The following is a 17,600-nucleotide window of genomic DNA, read 5'->3' as shown; positions in this document are numbered from 1 at the left end:
TTGGCCAACTTTGCTTTCAAGATTAAATAATTTGTCTTCAATGTCTGAGGTTCTGTCTTCCAGGTTTTCTATCCTATTGGTTATGCTTTCTATGGAGTTTTTAACTTGGTTTATTGTTTCCTTCATTTCAAGGATTTCAGTTTGTTTTTTTTTCAGTATCTCTAACTCTTTATTGAAATGATCTCTTGCTTCCCGTATTTGGTCTTTTAACTGTTGATTGGTGCGATCATTTAATGCCTGCATTTGCTCTTTCATCTCCTCCTTCAATGCCTGCATTTGCTCTTTCATCTCCTCATTAGCTTCCCTGATCGTTTTAATTACGTACATTCTGAACTCCCTTTCTGACATTTCTTCTGCTGTGCTGTCATTGGGTTTTATTGATGTAGTATGTAGGTTTGTTTGGGACATTTTCTTCCCTTGTTTTCTCATATTGGTCAGTTGTCAGTGGGACCCTGAGATATTGCAGTTTTCCACTATTGACTTATAGTGTCCCAGTAGATTTCCAGTGTATCACCTCCCAGCCTTCAGTAGCCTGATGTCTTGGAGGAATCTGATAATGCATCGCATCCGAAGAAAACTGCCCCTAGCCCCCTACTGGTTCCATAGTTTGGAACTGGCTCTGTGCGGAAATGCTCTCACTGTGGGCCTGCACCGAGCAGCTGGCCGTGTGGGAAGAGCCCACTGCCGGAGTGTGGAAGGCTACCTTGGGAAGACTCTAGCTGCCCTGCCCGGCTCCGCTAAGCCACCTCTATCTGGGCCTGCCACCCGGGCTGAGCTTTACCCAGTGGGCAGACTCACCCGTGGCTCTATTTCAGTCCGAGTCTCTCAATGCCTCCCCCTCTTAACTCCTGGGTTCTGGAGCGACCGGGGGTGCAGTCTCCCTCTAGGCCGCCATCTTGGATCGCCCCGTGAAGAGAGCCCGCAGCCGAGTAGGCAGAGCCGCCTGAAGAGGTCTCTGGCTGCCCTGCCCTGATCCCTGAGGCTGCTTGCAGATCGAGGCTCTCCGCTGGTTCTTTGCCGGAGTACACTGCGCTGCAGCGGCTCCGGGACTCGGAGCCTGCTCTGGTCAGAAAGGCTCTCACTAGCAGGCCAGTTCCGTTCCGAGAACCTGGAGAAGCTGGCTGTGTGGGCGGGGCCCACCGCCGGAGTGCGCAGGACTGCCTGTGGATGACTCTAGCTGCCCTGCCCGGCTCCGATAAGCCACCTCTATCTGGGCCTGCCACCCGGGCCGAGCTTTACCCAGTGGGCAGACTCACCCGTGGCTCTATTTCAGTCCGAGTCTCTCAATGCCTCCCCTTCTTAACTCCTGGGTTCTGGAGCGACTGGGGGTGCAGTCTCCCTCTAGGCTGCCATCTTGGATCGCCCCGTGAAGAGAGTCCGCAGCCGGAGTGGGCAGAGCTGCCTCAAGAGGTCTCTGGCTGCCCTGCCCTAATCCCAGAGGCTGCCTGCAGATCGAGGCTCTCCGCTGGTTCTTTGCCGGAGTACACTGCGCTGCAACGGCTCCGGGACTCGGAGCTTGTTCTGGTCAGAAAGGCTCTCACTAGCAGGCCAGTTCCGTTCCGAGAACCTGGAGAAGCTGGCTGTGTGGGCGGGGCCCACCGCCGGAGTGCGCAGGGCTGCCTGTGGATGACTCTTAACTGCCCTGCCCGGCTCCGATAAGCCACCTCTATCTGGGCCTGCCACCGGGGCTGAGCTTTACCCAGTGGGCAGACTCACCCGTGGCTCCACTTCAGTCCGAGTCTCTCAATGCCTCCCCCTCTTAACTCCTGGGTTCTGGAGCGACCGGGGGTGCAGTCTCCCTCTAGGCCGCCATCTTGGATCGCCCCGAAGTTCTGGTATTGCGATACCCTTTGCGTCACTCTTCCTGCTAAGGATTGCTTTAGCTATTCTGGGTTTCTTATTCTTCCAGATGAATTTCATGATTGCTTGCTCTATTTCTGTGAGGTACATCATTGGGATTTTAATTGGAATTGCATTGAATCTGTATAGCACTTTTGGTAGTATGGCCATTTTGACAATATTAATTCTGCCTATCCAAGAACATGGGAGATCTTTCCATCTTCTATTTTGAGACAGGGTCTCTCTCACAATGTTGCTTAGGGCTTTGCAAAAATTGCTGAGGCTGGCCTCAAAATGTGATCCTTTTACCTCAGCCTCCTGAGTCGCTGGAATTACCAGTGTGTACCACCATGCCTGGCTGTAAGTGTCTTTTAAACAAATATTCTCCAGGATAGTCACTAAATATTTGTTGAATACTGTTTATGGGTCTAGCGTTGTTCTAGTTCCTAAATGTTGAAGACATGGTCTTTGATTATGAGGAAAAGCAGCAGTGAACCATATTGTGTGTTGGGAACTCTGTTAAGAAACATTGCTTAAATTATCTAATTTAATCTTTCTGCATATCTAGAAGATATGTATTAACTTACCTACATAATTGATGAGGAATGCCTAACTACTCCAAAGGGCTTACAGATATTAAAGTAAAGTAAGGTGATATTCAGGTGCCTTTCATTATTTTTGATGCTAAAACCAATGCCCTTAAGCCTTTACAGTCTTTCCCAAAACAGAAGAAAAAAAAAATAACACTACTGGTAGAATATTCATTTTGAACCCTCAGGATCAAGTTATTAAGTGAACTCAAAAGTGTACAGTTTAACTATTTTGGATGAAATAATTTCTAGACCTATTACATATTTCTCTCTTACCTTAAAAAAATATACCACCTCTATTCTAACTTTTCTTCTTTTGCTTAGGTCGTTATTTATTTATTTATTTATTTTTGGTGGTGCTGGGGATTGAACCCAGGGCCTTGTGCATGGTAGGCAAACGCTCTTACCAACTGAGCCACATCCCCAGCTAGGTCATTATTTTAAATATCAGTTTTTGTGTTGGGGGTGGGAGGAGGACAATATATTACGATCATATATAATATCCAGTTGCTCTTGATTTTTTTTGTGTGCTGCTTCATTGCTTTCAACTGTCTACATTATAATTATTGTTTCTATGTTTAGACAGATTAACAGGAGAAAAGGCATACAAATTTAACATACGTATAGGGGCATTGGAGGGGAGTGCTCAGTGAGATTTAGAAACTTATATACTCTTTGAAAGAGGGATGTGGGTGATATAGGCAGTTTTAGAGAAAGAGTAAATAAATTTTTAGGGGAGCTGAATGACTTGAAGAACAGACAGTAGTCTGGGACAGAGTTTATCTGGGCTCTGGGTGTGGTGTCAATGGTATTCTTCCTTCCTGACTTATGTATCAGTCCTGTGTATCCCCATCTTCTTGATGAGATCTGAAGGAGGGATTTTCAACATTTGCATATATTCTAGAGAATCATGCCTTTGAGGTAAGGGAATTTCAGAGAAAGTTCTCCTTGTATTTGCTACTCTCCAGATCCTTTCATATCCTTTGGAGATAAGACTTATTTGAGGAATGAAAGATGTTTGAAAAGTATACATTATTGTTTTGGCACATAGATATTAACAAACAGATACTGGTGTTCTTGTTTGTATCGTCAGCAAAAGCAAGAGATGAGAGAAGAGAGAGATCAGTGTGTCTGTAAAAACTAGTAGAAACTAGGACATTGTTTAAATTTTGAAAGGGTAGAAAAAATCAAGAGGAAATAGGGCATGAATAAAGGCCTGAATCATTTATTGAGAGAGGAACAATAAGGATATGGAATTTTAGTTTATTGGATTTATAGGATAGGGCTAAGTTATTAAAACTGAAGGATAAATGTTATATTAAAAATTTTGTTGAAAAATAACTTGTCCAAAAAAATGCTTGTCCTAAGAACAATTTTGTGAACTTTGGCAAATTGAACACAGAAATTATCAGAATTCACATCAAGAGACATAATACTGCTATACCCTAGAAGCTTCCATTCTGCTCCTCCTAGTCACTATTGCCCCCCACCAAGGAAGCCACTATTCTGACTTCTAACATTGTAGATTAACTGTTTGTAACTTTATGTATATACTCATATAATATATACTCTTTTGTGTCTGGCTTCATTCACCCAATGTTATTTTGTATATATAATTAAAATTAATCCTAGTCTTTTCATGTGTCCGTATGTTAAGATGTGGATGAATTTTTTCCTTTTAGCTGGGCGAGTAGATAGAGTTTGAAAAACAATTTTAACTCGTGTTCTCTTTATCTTTTGCCTCTTCAGCCTGGACTTTTGATTTAATAGGTTTTAACTAGTTAACACATCTTGATGGGTGAGGGTTTTGACCCCTCACTCCCACCCCAAATGAATGTTTAAATAAAAAATAGGATCAGATTACCTTTCTAGGTAAGAAAAAATAGGATTCCAATCCAGTAAGTTTTTTGATATCCTAATATAATTGTTGGTAGAATGATTACCAAAGCTGGTTTAGTATTTAGAAAAACGAAAGATAGTAAACATTATTTGATCCTGAGTTCGATAGTATGCTCATGTGGAAATATCAACACGTGTTAATGTGGTAGATTTACAACACATAGTTGTAATTGTGCAGTAAAGTTTTTAGGGTATAAAATAAAGATGCTTCTCCTTGGGGCTAGTGTTGTGGCTCAGTGGTAGAGGACTTGCTTTGCATGATGGTTGAGGCACTGGATTCGATCCTCAGCACACATAAAAATAAATAAATCAAAGGTATCATATCCATCTACAACTAAAAATGTTAAAAAAAAAAAGATGCTTCTCCTTGAAAGCACATACATACACATATGGTTAGATGTCTCGTCTGATCCTCTTTTTTAAGAACTCAGAAGAAACCATTTTAACTGTCTAATCTCACATCATATTTCATTCATGAGGAAGTCATAATATCACTGATTTTATAATAGACCTTTATGAGACTATCTAAAGTCTTATTGATAGTTATAAACTCTCTGTGAGATTGTTTCTTATTTTGATCTTCTTGTTCTCAGTTTCTTTCATTGGTTTCTGTTTCTCTTTTACTCTTTTCTACTCTTGGTGTCTCTTTAACAGAACATACTATAGAGATGAATTGTGTTTTCTTTTGATTTTGATATTCCTAATATAAAATAAATTTTAATTGTTGGAGTTGTTGTTGTTATGTAATAAATCCTCTGTTGTCCCCCCCCCCCAAGAGTTGGTGATGTGAGAGTTGGTAATAGAAGATTCCACTGCCTATCACTTGACAGTGTCCCCAAGAATTAGAATTAATAGGTGATTGAATAATTAAAAATAACTCAGCAACACTGTTAGCATAGATTTCTAATATAAAGGAAAATTTACTTTTTTCATTATGCAAAGGCAGTAAATATGAAAATAAAATGCATTGTGAGCTACATTGCAGGTTAAGTTTCTGATGGAGTACATTTGCTAAATGCTGATAATTAAGTCATTAGTATTAATTTTAAGTATTTGAAATGTTTAAAATTTTTATGCATACACCCTTTGCAAGTATGGAAAATGATGGAGTTTAGAATTTCCTGAAGATGGGAACATTTTATAACCTTGAAAGATCCTTGCCATTTCTGATCTGGACTAGTTCATTGAGCAGATTTATTAAATAGAGTATGGATTGTTAGCTACCAAGAGAATAATTGCTTTTGATGATGAATTTCTTTCTTTCTTTTTCTTTTCTTTTCATTAATTTATTTTTTTTTGCGGTGCCAGGGATTGAATCCAGGACCTTGTGCTTGCTAGTCCAGCATTCTACCAACTAAGCTGTGTCCCGTGATGGTGAATTTTAAGGGACTGGTTTTTTCTTTCTTTTTAGAATGACACAATTCAGTAAATATTTTTAACCAGGATTATATTATTTGGAGATTATATTACTTACTACTCTTGTGTATATTGGCACTTCATTTTTTTCCTCAACAGTTTTAAATGACTTCCTAGAAGAGAACCACTGTCCACCACAAGCATAACTTGGTTTAAAGATATTTCGATTAACATTAGCAAAATGTAGAGAACTTATAGACTGATGTGTTGTCTTAGCAGATATTCCAGAAATTGTATGTTTATACTTCTAAGCATATATTGTTTACAACATTTTAAAAAACCTTCTGAAGATTACTAAAACTTATTTTTCTTCAAATTGCTGTTTGGATTTTTCTTTGAAAATGAAGTTTGGAGAATGGTTAAATATAAATTGGGCTCAAATCTGGGAAATAATTAAAATTATTAATTTATTCACTCTTTAGTTTGAAAAGAATACATATAGCATCTATTCTATTATTAACAGTGTATTAAATATTGGAATTTTGTATGTGCAAGACCGATAATTTTGTTTTAAGCATACATCCACTATAAGTAATGACTTTGAATGTGGCCCTATCCCTGGTTACCTCTACAACCATTTTCATTTCTTAACTCTTTCCCTCTTTACTGTTTGGTGAAATGACTTATTTGCTGATTATTCCTAATCATATTTTCTTTGCAGAGTCTTTTTACCTCTGTCATAATCTGTCTGAAATGTTCTTCCTGCAACATTTGTATGGTTTTTTTTCCCCTTCATTTCATTTTTTTTCATATATTGCTGTTTTTGTTTCTTTTTGGTGTATTAGGAATTGAACCCAGGGCCGTGCACATAAAGGCAAGTACTCTACCACTGGGTTATCCCCACGACCCTGTTTCTTTCACAACCCTTGTTACTGACATTATATAGTATGTAGTTATTTTCTCCCTAGAATAAGTTTTGTGAACATAAGTACTTTGTTTTATTCATTATTGTATCCTCAGTGGCTAGAATAACCCTGGCACACTGTACATGCTGAATAAAAATGTTTGTTCACTGAATAAACAACTATCAAATTGCATTTGCTTGAGAGCGTCAGACCAGTTTTACACTGCTGTTCAACCCCTTAACTGTGTAGGCAAGTATACCAGACTTAATGTTTCAAACTTTCTAATTATCTTATTCTAAAAATCTTTCCCTATTTCCCATCTGGGTTAAGAACAATACTTTAATTAGGCCAAATCAGACACCCAGGAGACATCTTAGCCTCTTTCCTTGTCCTTATTCCACACATCAAATTTGCAACCAGATGGTAATGATTTTATCTTTGAAATTCTTGTAAAATCTGCTTTTCCACTTCCATTGCTGTACCATTGTTCAGGCCATCATTTACTTTTCTGGATGATTGCATGGCCTTCATAACTACTCTCCCTGTTTTAGTTCTATCCTTTCCCATTCTGCTTTTTCTTCTGTAGCCAACAAGGTTTCTAGCCTTTTCCAGCAGGGTTGAACATTTTCATTTGAGATATATGTTACATTTTTTTTATAATATGCTGTAATTTGTTCACATGTCTGCCTCTCAGTCATAGTTGACAGATATTGAATACCCTTGATATTTTAATGTACTGGGTCCTGATTTCTTGCTGATGATTCCCTGATGAAAAAGATTGAATCTTTGCCCTTGAGAAGCTTATATTCTAGTAGGGAGAACACAGACTGTAGCATGTGAACACAGAATTTTAGGTACTAATAGACACTCTAAATGTAAAATTGGCTATGTGAAGGAGAATTTACTGATGATTGTGGGGGCGGGGTTTCAGTGGAAACTTCTCTGAGGCTATAGTATTTGATTCATACTGAACTAATGGGGAAACATTATGTGAAGATAATGGGGGAAAGTCTTCCAAGTAGAAGGAATAGCTAGTACAAATGCCCACATATAGGATAGAATCAGTAAGGTTGGTACATGATAAATCAGAGGGAGAATGGGAAGAATATGAGATTATAAGTAAGTAATAGCTTGGAGAAAATGGTACAATCGCAGAGGGAAGTCATATAATCTGATTCAGAAAGATTGATCTTTGGCGGTTACTCTATAGCTCTTGGAGCAGGCTGTGCATGGCACATGTCCCTAAATGAATTGTTAATTTAATGGATCAATTAGTGAATTAATCCTTTCATTTTGATCACAAGACAGGCAGAATTACTCATTTTGAATCATTTGAGACTTAGGTTTTGTCTTTCACTAGGAGAAGGCAGCAAAATCAACGTTGTAGAAATGATAGTTGTACTACTATTTTAATTATAAGCCATGTCTGTTTAACCCTATTGCATTAGTGTTTTACAAATTATCAAGAAATGCCTGAAATATCATTGATTTTAATAAATTTTTTTTTCTCTATTGGTGGAAATGCTAAATTTGTTCACTTGTTCTTTCAGTTAATTAATGAATGCATACCGTAGTGCATTCTTCCAGGTCATCTTAAGTTTCAAGGTTATGATTTCAAGATAACCTTGTTCTTAAAGAAGTTTCATTTAGTTGCATGTCATTGAAAAATGTTCTATGAACGGATAGTTAAGCTAGACTAACAAATCAGGAGGCTGGGGGAGTTATTCTGTTCGTTTCATCTAGATTGCTGCTGCTACTAGGTGCTTTCATTTAGATGTTGAAGCTAGTCTTGGGTATATGGTTAAAAAAAAAGAGCAAGAGAGAGAAAACAGAAGAATGGGTCAAGTTAGTGTTGCCTTTATTCTGTTAAATTTTATTTTGAATGAAAGAATGAATTTTTCCCTTCCTCTTCTGATAATCTATCTTCTCATTCAACTGCATTCTGCCACTGCCCTTCCACCTATTCAGCACCAGAATATGTGTAGTGTGAGTATTTTGGAAATAGTCTATTTCTTGCAATTTAAGCAGAATGTCTTGTATGCAAAATTTTGGGGCAAATTCATGACTTTCATTTCACAGCATTTAGTTATATACCATTTGTACTTCTTCATTCCCCCGCCCCCACAGTGCTGGGGCTGAAACACACAGCCCCACACATATTAGGGAGATATACTTCCCCTGAACCACATTCCTAGCCCTTTCTCCCATTTTTTAAAAAATGATCACGATTCTTTTATCTGTTCTTTAGCATTGAGATTTTCATTCAGTTGTTAAAGCTGAAAATCTTTATTTTTGTTTTTTTTACCTATTCTTGTTCTCCAATTCTGTGGAAAACATCTATTCAATAAACATTTATTTTTATGTGCCAGGGTATGTGCTAGATTCTAAAATTTTTAAAAGAGATTATTGCTTTGGCAAAGTAAAATCATAGTTAGGGTTAGCCGATGTGGCAGAGATTGCTCAGCAGTCTTTCCTCTGAGTGACACTGAGGCTCATAATCCTCAGTGTAGTATTCCCAGTAGCACTAGGACTGACATTAGAGTTGAAACCTGTTTTGCCATAAGAAGTATAATTAAGTAATGTCTACTTTTTGGTTTCTGAATTGAGGGATGTTTTGCAAATAGAGAAGGTGGATTTAAGTGCTTAATTGAATTTTACTGTTTTTTATTGTTGGCATTTCCAAGAGAAAGTATTAGTTAATTGCATCAGGGCTATTGAAATAGCCTTAAATAAATTATAAAAAAGATTAGGAAAAATTGGGGATAGTGATTTGTCTTTTAAAACAGTAATTTGTAGATAAAAGTGTTTACATGTAATCCAAGCAATTGAACATTCTTGTATGCTTTGTAAATATAATTGCTAGAAGTTGTATTTAACTGATAGTATTGTTTATTTTTTCCTTTTTTTAAATTGGTACATTAGAGTTGTACAAAATGTGGTGGGTTTTGTTGTTACATTTTCGTCTATGCAATATAATACAATTTGGCCAATATTATTCCCTAGTATTTCCCTTTTCCCTTCTCTCTCTCCCTGGTCCCCTTTCTCTACTCTACAGGTCTTCCTTTGAGTTTTATGAGATTCTTCCCATGCACTTTTGTTTTTCCTTTTTCCTCTGTAGCTTCCATGTCCTAGAGAAAACATATGACCCTGTCTGAGTTTGGCTTATTTCACTTAACAGAATGATCTCAAATTCTATCCATTTTCTTACAAATGATGTGATTTCATGATTGAATAAAATAACCCTGTGTATATTTACCACATTTTCTTTATCCATTGGTGGGTATCAAGGCTGTTTTCATAGTTTGGCTATTGCGAATTGTGCTGCTATAAACATGGGTATGCATGTATCACTGTAGTAAGATGACTTTCATTGTTTTACATAAATCTGAGTAGTGGTGTATCTGGGTCATATAGTGGTTCTGTGCCTAGTCTTTTGAGGCACCTTTATATTGATTTCCATAGTGGTTGTATTAATTTATAGTCCCACCAACAAACAGTGTAAAAGTGATCCTTTTTCTCCATGTCCTCTCTGGCATTTATTATTATTTGTATTCTTGATGACTGCCATTTTGCCTGGTATGAGATGAAATCTCATTGTCTGCTTAAATTGCAAGAAATAGACTATTTGCATTTCCCTGATTGCTAATGATGCTGAACATTATTTTCTTTTATTTGTTGGTCATTTGTATTTCTTCTTTTGAGAAGTATCTGTTTAGTTCATTAGTCCATTTATTATTTTTTTTGGTATAAAGTTTTTTGAGTTTTTTAAAAAATATTTTTTAGTTGTTGATGAACCTTTATTTATTTATATGTGGTGCTGAGAATTGAACCCAGTGCCTCACAAATTCGAGGCAAGTGCTCTTCCACTAAGCTACAACCCCAGCCCTTGAGTTCTTTTATATATTCTCCTCTGTCAGAAGAGTAGCTCGCAAAGATTTTTTTCCCATTCTGTAGATTCTCTTTTCACATTCTTAATTGTTTCCTTTGCTGCGTGGAAGCTTTTTAATTTGATGGCCATCCCATTTATTAACACTTGGCATTATTTCCTGAGCCTTAGGGGTCCTGTTGAGAGAGTCATTGCCTATACCTATATGTTGGAGTGTTGACCCTGTGTTTTCTTCTAGGAGTTACGTAATTTTTGGTCTAATAACTAGATTTATGATCTATTTTGAGTTGATTTTTATGCAGGGTGAGAGATAAAACCATACATGTGGACAGTGGTTTTTCCAGCACCATTTCTTAAAAAGGCTGTCTTTTCTCCAGTGTTTGTTTTTGGCACCTTTGTCAAGGATCAGATGACTGTATCTTAGTGGGTTTGTCTCAGTGTCTTCTGTACCTTTGATCCATGTGTCTGTTTTTATGCTAGTATTATGCAGTTTTTGTTGCTATAGCTTTGTAGTATAATTTGAAGTCAGGTATTATGATAATGTTATTTATTATACATTTTTCCTTTGATCTAAACTGAGCACTAAGTAAGGGCTTCATGAGTTATGAAATTGTGTAGTTGAATGTTATAGGTATGGAATCTTAAAGCTGAAGCTGAATAAGCACTTACGAGTTTAAGAGCTGGCAGAAGGACTGGGATTGTGGCTTTGTGGTAGAGTGCTTACCTTGCATGTGTGGGGCACGGATTTGATCCTCAGCACCACATAAATAAAATAAAGACATTGTGTCCATCTACAACTAAAAAAAAAAAAAAATTGACAGAAGGACTGAGGTTGAAGTTGTAACTCAGTGGTAGGGGACTTGCCTAGCGTGGGTTTGAGTCTCAGCACCACACAAAAAAATAAACAAAATAAAGGTATTATGTTCATCTACAACTAAAAATATGTTTTAAAGAGTTGACAGAAACATTAGAGATGAATTAATATAGTGAGATTTCAGTAAGGAAGAGGTCTCTCTACATACTAAACATAGATTAGCTGTCAGTGTACTTTGAGGGGACTTTGACAATAGTAAGAGTACTTCTTGAAATGAATTAGCCATCCCTTTCCTATTCTCACTGATTTTTACATTGTTTTCACACATGTGCACATGTAAAATAGGAACCACAAATGATGGAAAACTTATTATTTTATACCTTACACCTTATTGGTAATTTATTCAGGTCTAGATTAACCAGTTTACCTTTGTAATAGTTTGAAAAGCTTTTTTTAAAAAAATGTATTTATGCATGTACAAACATATACACACACATATAGATTTTAAGCTATTTTGCTTTAGAAGTTAACCTGTTGTTCCTTTTTTTGAAAAAAAAAATCCTAATTATTACTGTGAAATGAAAACTGAGTTTGTAGTAGTAAAGAGTGAGGTTCAAATTCTTGCTCTATAATTTGCAATTATTTGAATATATTTTTTCTTATTTGTGGGAAAGGGTATAATTGTACATTTTACGAGGTTGTTGTCAGCATTAAGTGAGGAAATTTGTTCAAAGACCTCTCAGTATAGTGTCTTGCAAATGCTTAGGTGAAAATTCAGAAGACAAATGTTGATAAATAAATAACAATTGATCATAGAAATTTGGGCTATTTAGAGTTTCTTGCTACTGTAAACCATAATTTTATACATAATCTTGTTCATAAATCATGGTACTTGAGTACATTTCTCTAGATTGGTATGAAATTATTGGTTATATAATATGCACATGTGTGTGTCCATGAGAGATTGATTATTCATTCATCTGTATATCTTTATCTTCATAATAGCAATATGTAAGAAATACTGCTGACCCATACATTTGTCACTTGGAATTATTAGACATTTATTAAAATATTTAATTCAAATTTTCAAGCAGAGAATTAGAGAAAATAGTATAAGGAATTCTCATGTATCCTTTTCCTTTACTTCAACTAATATAAACATATAGGACAGCCTTATTTCATCTATATATCCTCCTCCTCCCTTTATCAATAATTTTAAAGCAAATCTCAGGCATTTATTATTTCTCTGTAAATATGTCAATCTCTAAGGGATACGGGCTTTTAAAATATATAACAATAATGCCATTTACACAACTAGGTAAATTAACAGTAAATTCTTTATGTTACCTAATATTTAGTCACTTCAAATTTTTCTGATTTTCTTACAGATATATTGAGTCATGATTTGTACAAGTTTTAGCACACTTTGAATTTTTTTTTCTTTTGGTTTGTTTAAAAAAAAAGGTAATCTGTCTCTCAAATTTCCTTTCTCACATGTAATGTCTTCTTTGTCTATATTAACTTTAAAAATTTTTTTTGCTTTAGTCTTAAATATTTTGAATAAAATGTGTTATGATTGTTATTTGTCCTGCTTTGGAATTCATTGGGCATCCTGATTCTACCTATTTTAAGTCTTTGAATTATTCCAGAAAATTCTCAATACGTGTCTTTTTAAGTATTGCATCTCTCCCAGTTTCTCTTGTTATCTCCTATAGGAATTTCTATTAAGTGTATGTTAGACATTCTCATCTTTTCTTGCATCTTAAACTCTTCCATGTATTGTATCTCCCTTTTTTACGGAAATCTAAGTTCTGTAGAATATCTTTATATGTGTCTTTCAGTTCATCAATTCATCCTTTGGCCATGTTTATTCTTGTTATTCCTTCCATCGAGTTATTTTAATTATGTCAAGTTATCGTTAGATCCTTTTAAATTTTTTAATTTTTTTCATGTTCTCTCCAGTTTTATCTTTTCAATTATCTTTCTTTTAAACCAGGTTTGCAAATTACTACTTGCAGATCTGGGTTGCTGCATTTTTAGATTATGTTTTATAGAGACATGGTTATACTTATTCGTTTAAGTATTATTTGTGGCTACTTTGTTGTTACACTGTGGAGTTAAATGTTGAATTAGAGATTGTGCAGTCTCCAAACTTAAAATGTTTACTCTGTGATCCTTTCATAGAACAAGTTTGCTAACTCCCCTGCTTTATTTAGATATATAAAATAAAATTATTTCATTGTTTATATTCTAATAAATGTCTTTTTAGATTTTTTTATTGTTTCTGCTTGTAATGTCTTATGGTTTCCTTGTGTGTTGTCTATTTTGGTTGTGCACTTACATTTGGATGGGGTTGTTACTTGGTTGTGTGGGTGGTTTGTAGTGGGTGGTTGTTGGTTGAAATTGCTTGTCAGCTGCCTGGGGGCAGTGTAGACTAGGGACTACTTTTAATTAAAATTCTTATCTTATTTTTTATTTAATATTTGGGGGGTCAGAGCCTGGGATCAAACCCAGGGCCTTTTGCTTGGTAGGTAAGAGCTCTACCACAGAGAAGGCTCTTTTTGTTTGTTTTTACAACTTTACCCCAAATTACTTTACTGTCCCTCTAGTATATGAGTATTCTTTTTTAAAAATTATTTTAAAAAATTTGTTCTAATTAGTTATACATGACAGTAGAATGCATTTTGACAAATTGTATACAAATGGAACACAACTTCTCATTTCTCTGACTGTACATGGTACAGAATCACACCAGTCTTGTAATCATACGTGTATATAGGGTAATAATATCTGTCTCATTCCATCATCCTTTCCACCCCCAAACCCCTTCCCCTCACTCCCCTCTGCCTGATCCAAAGTTCCTACATTCTTCCCTACCTCCCCTGTGCATCCACTTATCAGAGAAAAATTTGGCCTTTGGTTTATTTGATTTGGCTTATTTCACTTAGCATGGTATTCTCTAGCTCCATGCATTTATCTTCAAATGCCATAATTTTATTCTTCTTTAAGGCTGTAATATTCCATTGTGACTATATACTACATTTTCTTTATCCATTCATCTGTTGAAGGGCATCTATGTTGATTCCATAGTTTAGCTGTTGTGAATTGAGCTGCTATAAACATTGATGTGGCTGTGCTACTGTAGTATGCTGATTTTAAGTGCTTTGGGTATAAACTTTTGAGTATTCTTCTAATTCATCCTTTTTCTTAGGATGTAGTCTTTCCTAAGATCTTCACCTTATGTACAATGGATTCCTTTTCTCAGTAGATTTCTTCTTGTAGTATCCCAAGGTTAACTTAGTCCCGTACTGCTTTTAAGCTCTGGAAATAGGATTCTATATGGACCTTCTAGAATAGAGCCTCTGAAACTTCAGTGTTGTATTGGAGTCCTCAAGACAATCTCAGGTTTAAGGATTCTCTAGGACATATAAAGCAAAACCAGCAAAGAGAAAATATGCATGTGACTAAGTCTTGGGGAAACGAGGCACAAGTTCCTAGTGAAGTTACACATGTTTAATTCCTTCCAGCAGTGAATTGTGACAAGAGGTGAAATGTTGTCCACCAGGGAATCTGAGAGACTCGGTGCCAGGATTTTTATTGAAGACTTTCCAAGTAAGCAACCTCTGCTTGGCAGGAGCAAAATTCCAAACTCACAGAAGGAAAGCAATTGTTCAACATAAATCATATTGTTTGTATATTAACCAGTTAGGCCCACTGGAACCCCTCTTATCATCTAAGGAACTTCTCCCATTTTAAGTTCCCTTAAGACAGCAAAGGGTCAACCTGATAGCCAGGCCTTCTGAAGGATAAGCCTGCTGAGTTTACTTTTTTCTGTATAAATGAATCCCTGGATCTTGGTATAATAAAGTCAGGATCTTGGTATAATAAAGTCAGGTTGAATAGGTATGGGAGGGCCCAAGATCCTGCATTTCTAAACTGTTCTTAGGTGGTATCCATGTTGGTTGTACTCAAATACTCTTTGGTAATCAGGTAGGTGTTCTGAGAACAAGGAGACCTTCTTTCCATTTTACTTTTATTCTAAATAGCCAGAGTTTTAAATTTTGAATTGGGTAGAAAAATCCTTTGTTGAGTTCTCTGTGCTCATAAATAGTGTCATGTAGTTAATTTCATGTTGAACTTTTTTCAACTTAAATAAGGAGATCTAAACATATTTCAATATTATACAAATTTTGTGTTTTTAAGGGAATGGAAAAAGTAACAGATTCAGTGACTTTGGTAATATTAATTTGGTAATATTAATTTGGTAATATTAATTGTATAGGCCACTTTGGAAACCCCAGAAGTCTATTCTATAAATAATTTGACCGAATAAAACCTGACCTGACCTAAACTCATTTGGTAGCAAAGCCTAACTGGAATTTGTATTCTTTTTCTTTTCTTTTCTTTTTTAAATACTTTTTTTAGTTGTTAAAGAATCTTTATTTTATTTACTTATATGTGGTGCTGAGGATCAAACCCAGTGCCTCACACATGGTAGGCAAGCGCTCTGTCACTGAGCTCTACCACTGAGCCCCAGCCATGGAATTTGTATTCTTAATATTCATTTTCCTAACTGTATCTAGTCATGTGTTTTATCTAAAACAAAATTACAGTTTGTGAATAGATAGTGCTCCTCAGTGCTCCTCCTAACCCTGTTTGGGGGTGTTAAATCTATGGCAAATTACATTTAAAAATAAAAAATTTTGAGTTCTTAAACCTATTTGGTTCCAAAATTTCTGATGAAGGATCATGGCTCTATAGTAGAAGTTGGAAAACAAATATGTATCAAAAACATTAGAATGTGAAGACCTCAAAATTTATAGGCTGAAATGTGTTGTTTTAATTGAGGATAAAGTTTAGAATTGAAGTTTTAAGACACTTTATGTAAAGATTAAAGCTGAATTTGTTAAAGTTGATGTGGACAGTGAAGATAGAAACCTGAGAGAAAAGAATAAAACTTTAGGTAAATGTTAAAGGATATGTAACAGGAGGAGTGAATACAAACCTATGAAAGAGAAACCTGAGGAACAGTGAGAAATATATGTAAAAAGGACCTAGACTTTGTAGTTGTAGAACAACAGGAGAGAAGGTGAATTTGACTAGCATTGACCAGTAATATAATGGAAATGTCAAAGGGTTTGAAGCCCTGAGGAAAAAACCAAAACAAACAAACAAAAATAACAATAATAAAATACTACTTTTTGAATTGGGCAAATGGTAAACTTGAGGAGGGTGGCTTCAGTAGACAGGTTAGATACTAGGTTGATGGAGGTTAGGAGATGATGTGGTTAGAGTAAATTAAGTTGAGTCTCAGAGAAATTTGGCAGAAGAAAGTAATGTTTCAAAAATAGGAAACAAATTATTGTTATTATGTGTTTTGTGCATGTACAAATGTGTAACAACAAATCCCATCAGTCTGCACAACTGTATTGCATCAGTTAAAAAATGTTGGAAAAAAAAAAAAACAGGAAACAGTGAGCAGAAGCATGTTTTTTATTTAGGCAGATAAAAGAGTAAAAGAGACTGACAATGCATGAAAAATAGTGAATACTTAATGAGAGAAGTATTAGAATGAAATCACAAGATATTGGATAAAGAATATCATTGGAGCCGGTAGAGGTGGTGTATGCTTTAATCCCATGTACTTGGGAGACTGAGGCAGGAGGATCATAAGTTTGAGGTCAGCCTTGACAACTTAGTGAGACTATCTCAAAACGAAAAAAAGGGCTGGGGATATAGTTCAGGAGAATGTCCTAGGTTCAGTCCATCCCCTGCCCCTAAATTAGAAGATACCATGGCATTTTTCAGGTTTCATACCCATATTCAAATCACATATACTATAGCCCAAGTTTATTTGAACCTTCGCTCCCTTATTAATTTCTAAGAGAGCAGCTCTAAACTACATCCACCACTTGTCAGACAAGTATTCTGGATTATAGTTATGTTATATAGAGAACAACAAAAATGTCAAAGTAGGTATACATTCAAAATGTACAACTAATTTCTAAGTAACTCTGATAAACTGAGTGTATATCACCATCAGTTGTCTCAGCCTTTAGGCACAGGTATTCCATTCTTTTACCTTGTTCATTTAAATAGTAAAATATTATTCAGCCTTAAAAAAAAGGAGTGAAATGGAACTGGAGAATATCTTGCTAAGTGAAATAAACCAGTTCCAAAAAACCAAAGGCATAATGTTTTCTCTGATATGTGGACATTAATTCACAGCGGGGGACAGACTAGGGAAAAATAGAGGTATTTTGGATTAGGCAGAAGGGAGGGAAGGGAGGGGAGGGGGTATGGGGTAGGAA

The 17,600-nt window shown here is 36.0% G+C and overlaps 1 protein-coding gene and 1 non-coding gene across 2 annotated transcripts in view; one reads left to right on the top strand and one right to left on the bottom strand.

The window, feature by feature from the left end:
• Window positions 1-17,600, top strand: part of Rictor (RPTOR independent companion of MTOR complex 2) — a 126,080-nt gene that overhangs the window by 17,948 nt on the left and 90,532 nt on the right.
• On the bottom strand, window positions 2,781-2,854 carry Trnag-acc (transfer RNA glycine (anticodon ACC)). Its single transcript has one exon. It is a non-coding gene; the product is annotated as a tRNA-Gly (tRNA).

Source organism: Sciurus carolinensis, chromosome 6 (genome assembly GCF_902686445.1).
Source record: "Sciurus carolinensis chromosome 6, mSciCar1.2, whole genome shotgun sequence".
Taxonomy (NCBI): Eukaryota; Metazoa; Chordata; class Mammalia; order Rodentia; family Sciuridae; genus Sciurus; species Sciurus carolinensis.
This window is presented reverse-complemented; position numbering and strand designations above follow the sequence as displayed.